The sequence below is a fragment of the Durio zibethinus genome, chromosome 1 (genome assembly GCF_047325235.1).
Source record: "Durio zibethinus cultivar Kanyao isolate XHJ-2024 chromosome 1, ASM4732523v1, whole genome shotgun sequence".
NCBI lineage: Eukaryota > Viridiplantae > Streptophyta > Magnoliopsida > Malvales > Malvaceae > Durio > Durio zibethinus.
The window spans coordinates 7,166,682-7,175,077 of NC_143162.1; the positions used below are offsets into that span (position 1 = coordinate 7,166,682).

The following is an 8,396-nucleotide window of genomic DNA, read 5'->3' on the forward strand; positions in this document are numbered from 1 at the left end:
TCGAAAACGTGACCGCGACCGCTATTTAAATCCCTGCTACTGTTATCATCATTAGCTATTTAGCTATAGACATATTATTCATTTTTCCAATTAATTAGCTGCTGATTATCAAGTTTCGTATTCATACATTCGAATTGTTATTGTAAAATACCTGGGTTATCTGCACGGAATCGAGTGGCAAGCCATCCACTGGAGGGCAAGCCATCCACTGGAGGGCAACCCCACAGCGTTTCTCTCTGCATGGTCAACAAGGTTAAACTTGGCAGGGTCCTTGTTATGGTTAAAGTTGCCAATGCCCCGACCTACCACAAAGAAATTAAACCCATGAAGGTGCAGAGGTGGCTGTCTGCTCCTATTGTGCTAGTTTCCTGCATCTCCAACTCTGCGCTAGTGTTAAAAGGTAGAACCACAACTTTGGTGCCATTGTTCACCATAATGTTGCTTGGTGATTTACCTGTGTAGTTAAACTTGATTAGCGGGTTGGCAGGGAAATTAGTGGTGAACGCTTCCTTTAATTTGTTAAAGAAGTGAGCTTGAAGGAGTGCAATGTTTGGTTGAACAAATAACACATTGTTAAGTGAAGCTGCTAGTTTCGTATTGCTAGGACCTTGGCATTTTTGGTTTTGTGGGCATGGAAGTGTCCCGAGCCCAAATGTGAAAAAGAAGCGTTTATCAAATTTTTTAGGGACATTTGCAGGAAATTTGGCATTGGCCAAGCTATGGATTTTCTGGTTGAATTTCATGGCAATAGTTGAGTCATTAAACTTTGGGAGTGCTGTTTTTATAAGAGGGAGTTTCTTATTTTTGTTCGTGAAGTTTGAGGCAGAAGCAGATAATTTATCTTACTCTAGAATTCCGGTTGTTGTGGTGTTCTCAAAAGGGCAGGGCCAGTGGCATAAGGCCTAGTGGACATAGCAAAGGTGGTGCTGGGAACCTTAGATTTGGCCCTGAGAAGAACATTAGTGGTTTGTCCTGGGGTGATGAGTACACAATTTTTGTTTTGAAGGGTTTAACATAGACTGCTCGGCTTCTAGCGCGGTCAGGGAGTGGTTTGCAATACTGAAAAAGAGCTCATCGTTGAGTGCAGCATTTAGAGGGAAAGGATATGTTTTACAGGGCTTCAGCTTAAGATTGAATGTATCTGCTTTAAAAAATGTTGTTTAATTTGATTCAGAGTTCCATAACACATGTCCGACGCTAAAGATATAAGAAATGGACAACTGAGGATAGTTGATATGTGGTATAATTAGTATATTTTTACCTTTTGTTGAGCAGTTGCAAGAGGGACCTGGGAGGCCGTTAATGGTATAGGCATCAGAGATATTTGGTGCACCTCCAGTTTGCAGGGCCTGGCTAATAATTGTCTCAGTGTATGCTTTCCACCATTCTCCTGCAATTTGACCCAAATTAAGCTTCATTAATGTAAATGCCATGTCAATTTCTGTTAGTATATTTTACTTAATTCCAGATATGAGAAGTTAAACGTTTTACCAAAAATGATAGGAACTTCTTTGAAGGGCTGGGAAATGGGAAAGACGCATGTCGCTTTGGAGGGATGACGATGGGGCCATAAATATGTAGTTACTCTGAGCCAAGAAATGTGAGGATGCCAAAACAAGGTTCCTCTTGGCCTGTGACAGTGAAGTTGTATACATAGGATTGTTCTGTTTGAATGGGGCACTGTGTGATGTAGGTCCATCCGCCCTACCGCTCCTTAGTTGCCTTACTCCATGCCTGTTTCACCAGTTTAAAAGCAACATCAATGAAGCTTTGGAAAAAAAGGAACAAGCTGAGTAATGTCGGAACAAAAATAATGATTGGTTTCGTACCAGTGAAGAGTGACATTGTATTGAACATGGTTAACCAACCTTGGTAAAAAGACGATCACCTTCCCTTGCTATGATCCGAGGCCCTGGAAACTTGCCATTGACTGTAACAATGCTCTTTGTTTGGCATAATCTCGTCATGTTTTGCATCTTGATCTATACAAAATTTATAAGGAAAACAGCTGACCATACGTACCTCAAATTTATAGTGCCTGATAATGGCTGCATGCTTTGCAAGTGCCATCTCTGGCAATAAACACAGTGCAGACAATGCAAGCAAAACAGCTATGAAAAAGGCTGATGAAGAAGGTGGAAGGCTGGAACCCATCGTCCCTTTGAGCTTTCCCTTGAAACTGTTGTGAAATGCCAAAAAAGGACAGTCAAGTCAGTTAACAATGTTTTGATTGGATGCAAGAGAGAACAAAGAGAAGTTCATTTTATAGTGGGGGACAAATAGTTAGGTTTGTTAATTGGGTGACTTTCAGCAACAAATTGCATTAATTCAACTAGCTGCTGGTCAAGTAATTAAATTTGGTGGTGATGTTCAAGTTTATACCATCCTAATCCATTCTTAGAAACTGCTATAAACTATTCGTGAATTTTTGTAATTTATTAATAAAAATAATTGCTAGATGTAATTAATTAATGAAAACTTGATGTGTTCTTATGTATTGGTATTGTGTGGGTTGGATTTGCTTTCTTTCAGACCTTTTGTTTTCGATACTTGCTAATCAAGAGAAAAAGGAGGTGTTGGACAATATGGTTAGTGATTGGTTGTTTCTCTCCGTTTAAATCTAACAGCTTTTGATGTTATCCTGGTGCTTTCAACTCCTTTTTCACAGGAAAACCCTTTGATTTTAGCTCTTCATTATTATACCTAATCTTAACTACCATATTTTAAACGATTGGAAGAGAATAAAGTTGGATTTGGGAAATGGAAGGAATGGTTGAATGAAAAAGGATTGGAAAAGAATATGTTACACTGATCGAGTCCAATGACTCCAAGGTAAGCTGACGATAAACCCAAGATCTGCCCCAACTTAAAATCTTATAACTTACTCATTTAGGCTGGGTTAGTCAGAGACGACAATAATTAAAGTGCAAACTCTAGCAGCCCGAGAAATCGAAGAGCGAAAGAGGGCGTCAAAATGGAGGCGGAGAGTTCTATCTCGGGGTGAATTTTCAAAAGCCCCCTGATAATATATTGAAAGGCCAATAACCCTCTGTTGCTTCAAAATCCGTTCACTTCAAAGTTTGTTATTAGTCAACTGTTACATGAGAACTCATAGTCACATCATCCAAAAAATCAATGGTACAATTTTTAGATAAAGATGTATTGTTTCATTTTCATTTCATTTCCTTTCAGGCTCTTACTCTTTCTTGCTCCACAGTCTTCAGCTTTGTACGCCGATCACCCTCTTTTCTCTCCTCTTATCATTTTTTTTTTTTTTTGGGTTTCAGTAGTCGGTTACCATTCTCTCTTTTTATCCTTCAAAATGTGTATCACATGTCGTTGTTTTAAATTAGCAGATTGCGTTATTATTGATCTTCCACTTGTACTCTGTCAATGACCTTTTCTCCTCTCTTTCCTTTCTTATCCTTTTCAAATTACTTATAAGCAAAATGCACTTAAAATGTTTATTATTACCTTTTTTAATTTATCAATTATAAATTTAATTCCTCACGAACTGTTAATGAAGATGATGATTGAGTCACCTTTTAATTGGGGGTTTGATTTGGTAGGTTGATTTCATTGTATGATCGTTGAGTGATTGACATGGACTTCACATCACTCAGATAAATTCTAGTATGCTTGGAATTGATTTTTGTAGCCAGACTTTTGAATTTGAAAGTCAAATTTGGTTGAAGCTGCAAATGCTTTTGGTATCTTGAAACTGAATATACTGCTTTTGCTTTGTTGATTGTTTAACGGCTAAACAGTCAAAAATATTTTTGAAATATAATTAAAAAATCATTTAATTTCTTAACATTTTATTATAATCAATCAAATTTTTAATCTTTTATTTTGATTAATTAAATTCTTAATTGAACAAAATTTAATTTTATGATAAAACTGAATCAATCAATGTTTAAATTATAGTTAATTAAATCTTTAGAGAGATCTTAGAGAGAGGAAAAAAATAGAAAAGAAAAAATTTTATTTTATTTTATTTATATATATATATATATTAATTGCATCACATAATAAATTTTTATTTATTTTAAAAAATTAAATATGTTAATTTTTTTATTCAAATAAGAACTTAATTGAATGTAAATAAATATTGAAAGGATTGAATGATTGCAATAAAAAATAAAAATTTAGATAATCTTTTAATTTTAATTTAAAAAATTTTTATATCCTTTAATCTTGTTTAATTAAATAAAATTCTTCTTTCAATCATGATTTTATCTGTATTTAATTCTAGTTGGACGGCATAATTAAGAGTGAAAGCAATTGGGAAAAAAAAAACCAGGAAAGAAGGCAAAAATAAATGGAAAAAAAAATCGTAAATATGCCTTAGAGAAGAAATCAATTTTGATAAAATAACTATTCCACATGACATTTAAGATGACGTGCCTGTACGGTTTTAAAAAAAATTAATTTATTATTTGCGCGATGCATAATTATTTTTATATTTTCTAAGCATATAAATATTAATAAATTATTATTATATAATAATATATAATATTTTATATAGGAATAAAATTAATGAGTTTGATGTATTTTATAGTTTTAAGTATGATTAATTTTGAAAAGTTTCAAATCAATGTACTTGTACTTATTCTTCAAATAAAATTTTAAATAAATAAGATATCTCTATCATACAAATCAAGATATATATTTAATATTTGAAAGTTTTTATTACAAAACAAATAGCTAAACACCTTTAATTAATAAAGCATGACATCCAACAATTTGATTAATCATATATAAATGGAATAAAAAGTATGCAAAAGTGCAAAACTAAACTAATTTTGTGGATCTCTCCCTCATATATATATATATATATATATACACAAATAAAATAAATTTTTTAACAAAAAAACTTTAAATATTTAATTAAAAATGTTGTTAAATTAAAATAAATAAATATGTTTAGATAAAATTTTGCATAGACTCAAATTTGTTTCATTTTTAATATGTCTTTACGTTTTGTAAAAATATCAGTATGACTTTTTATGTTTATTTTGATCAATTAAAGATAAGTTAATTTTATTTAAAATATCTATAATTTTATATTTTAGAATAATAAAAATAACTCCATCCTCATGTATATACTTTTTGGCGAAATTTCAAAAATATCTTATTACATATGATTGTTAAAGTTTTATATATGAAAATCTAATCTTATTTTTTGACTTTTTTTTTATAAGAAAGAATTTAACGAATAAAATTTATATTTATTATTTTATATATATAATTTATAACTCATAATTATATATTAATATGCAAATATATATTTATATTGAAGTAAAAGAATAATAAAACCCTATATTATGTGGGAGTTATGCCATTCCCTTATTTCCCCATGTTTATTGCATCACTAAATACCAAAAAATTAAAAGACAAATCAAGCATATCCAATATATATGTGCTTCTTATTAGACATAAGTTCATGATCAAATTTTAACGCGATAACAATAATTAATAATTTAAGTCTTTTTTCTTGTTACGATTAATAAATGTATAGTAATATATGTATAACCTGCTTTGACAATTTAATTACATTTAAAAAATAATACTTAATATTTCACTTCACCATTCTTCGACATTTCATGCCAATGTTTATTATTTTTCTTTAGTTTCATGTTTTAGCATGAAATTAAGATGTTAATATCTATATTCCATTTTCTTACCAAAATTTCAAGTTTGATTTTCCTTAATAATGATGGTTTAAAAGAAAAGTAAATTGTTATATTTGAATTAATTAATGCTAGATGTTTTCAAGACAAAGATCTATTCTTTTTATAGTCATTTATGCATAATTGTTATTCGATTTTTAACTGATTTATTTGTCCAATAATTTCCTATATATACATAGTTTTCTCCATCAATCAAGTTGGCTCATCAAATTTTTTAAATGTTATACCATTCAAAGTAGATTAAATGAATTTTTTCTAACAAAGAAAGTTTAGGTGATATCCTTGAAATTTTGAGCAATTTTCCTTCCTACGTTTAGGAAAAAAGTAGATATGTAAAGTTATTAGAAACCAAAATCATGAATTTTTAAAAATAATATAAAATATAAGTGATTATCCAAAAATTTTGTTGGTATAACATTTAAGTTGAAAACCTTCAAGGGAACATATAAGTTAAATATATAAGAATAAAATAGTATTTTAATTAAATAAAACAATATTGGTATGTGATTTAGCAAATAACTAAATGCACAAAAATATAGTTGTAAAATGAAAGAAAGGAGAGAAATCATGCAAACAAAAATGAAAAAAAAAATTATGGTCACACATATTTCTTTATCTTTTTTTGTAATACATATTTCTTAGGTCTTTATAGACTTCTAATACTCCAATCTTTTTTTTTTTTTAAATTATGGTCACATGTATTTCTTTATCTTTTTTTTTTTAAATACATATTTCTTAAGTTTCTATAGACTTCGAATACTCCAATCTTTTTTTCAATTGCCATTTGCAAACCCATGATGCATGCTTTATATTCTATCACTTTTATGGTATAGTTAAAATCTAGCCTTGCTATATTTGGATAGTAGTTTCCCTCCAGAGAAATTAAAACTGCTTCAATTCCATACCTTAAGGCATTCGAAGCTCTATAAAAAAATATTCTCCATGGTTTTTCCATAGGTTTCTCCTCTTCTACTTGAAAGATAATCATCAAGAAAGTCAAACTTCATTTGTTCATAGTCATTAGTAGCACAATTTGCGATAAATTTTGTAATTGCACTCCTTTTTATTGACTTTTATGCTACGTACACAATGTCATATTCGGAGAACATGATTTGCCATTTTGTTATTCTTCTTGACAAAGATGGTTTCTCAAAGATGTATTTGAGAGGATCCAATTTTTTTATCAACCAAGTTGTGTGATACAACATATATTGCCTAAGTCTATGGACTGCCCAAGCTAATGCATAATACATTTTTCTAACTAATAATACTTAGATTCGTAATCAGTGAACTTCTTACTTCGGTAGTAAATGGCTTGCTCTTTTTTGCCTATTTCATCCTGTTGCCACAACACACATCTTATAAAGTTATCATGCACCGTCAGATACAGAATCAAAGGTTTTTCAGTGATAGGTAGCACCACAACTGATGGGTTTAATAAACATTCCTTGATTTTTTTCAAAGGTGCACTAATCACACTTGGAAATGAGTTACATAAAGTGAGAAATGTAGTTTAGTCTTCCAAAAAAATCTCTTACTTCTTTTTATGTCTATAGAGGAAACAAGTTCTGGATGGCACGTATTTTGTTAGAATCCACATCGATTCCTCTTTTACCACCATAAGCCCTAGCATCTTTTTTGCTTTGGCCCCAAACATGCATTTAGTCGGGTCTAATTTAAGCTAAAACTTTCACAACCTTTTAAATAACTTTTTAAGATTGACTATATGGTCTTTACTTTCACAAGACTTTACAATCATATCATTTACATACATTTTTATCTCTTTATGCATCATATTGTAAAAAAAATGTTCCTACTGCCCCTTTGGTAAGTGGCTCCCGTATTTTTTAATCTAAAAAGTATGACTTTGTAGCAAAATATGCCTTATATTGTCATAAATGTAGTTTTCTCCATATCAGTGGCGGTCATTTTAATTTGATTGTATCCTAAAAAACTATCAATGAATGAGAATGTGGAATGCTTCGTCGTATTATCCACCAGAGAGTCAATGTGAGGTAATAAGAAGTTATCTTTCAGGCTTGCCTTGTTCAAGTCCCGATAATCCACGAATATTCAAAACTTTTCCATCTTTTTTAAGGACTGGGACTATATTAGCCACCCATTTCGAGTATTTAGCTATTTTTAGAAAACCTGTATTAAATTGCTTTCTCATTTTCTCTTTGATTTTCAATAATATTTTCGATTTCATGTGTCTTAATTTTTGCTACATTGGTTTGTATTATGGTTTCAAAGGCAATTGATGTTCTACAATATCCATGTTAAGCCCTGACATACCTTGATATGACCAAGTGAACACGTCAACATACTCATGGAATAGTTCTTCCAACCTTTGCCTTTTAATACACAAGAGTGCTATACCTACTTTGACTTTTTTTTCGTTCTTCTTACTCCCTAAATTTACTATATCTAGAGCTTCTTCATATGGTTCAATTGGTTTTCTTTCTTACTCTACTAGTTTTAACAAGTTAGGGGGTAAAGTGTAATCATTTGAATTTTTTTTTTATTATCAAGCTTATCTATATGAATAAGATTTTCAAAGTCAAATTTTGGATTATTATCGTGGTTATCTTTATGTCCATTATTTGGATACCTGAAAAATATATATTAAAGAAATATAAGTGGGTATAAAAGTGTGGAAATTTTAAATGAAAAAAAAAATAAAAATGCACTAATTTTATTAAA

General features: G+C 30.6%; 1 pseudogene; it reads right to left on the reverse strand.

Moving 5' to 3' along the window:
• Positions 1-37: 37 nt before the first annotated feature.
• On the reverse strand, positions 38-2,154 carry LOC111311082 (laccase-17-like; annotated as a pseudogene).
• Positions 2,155-8,396: the final 6,242 nt, after the last annotated feature.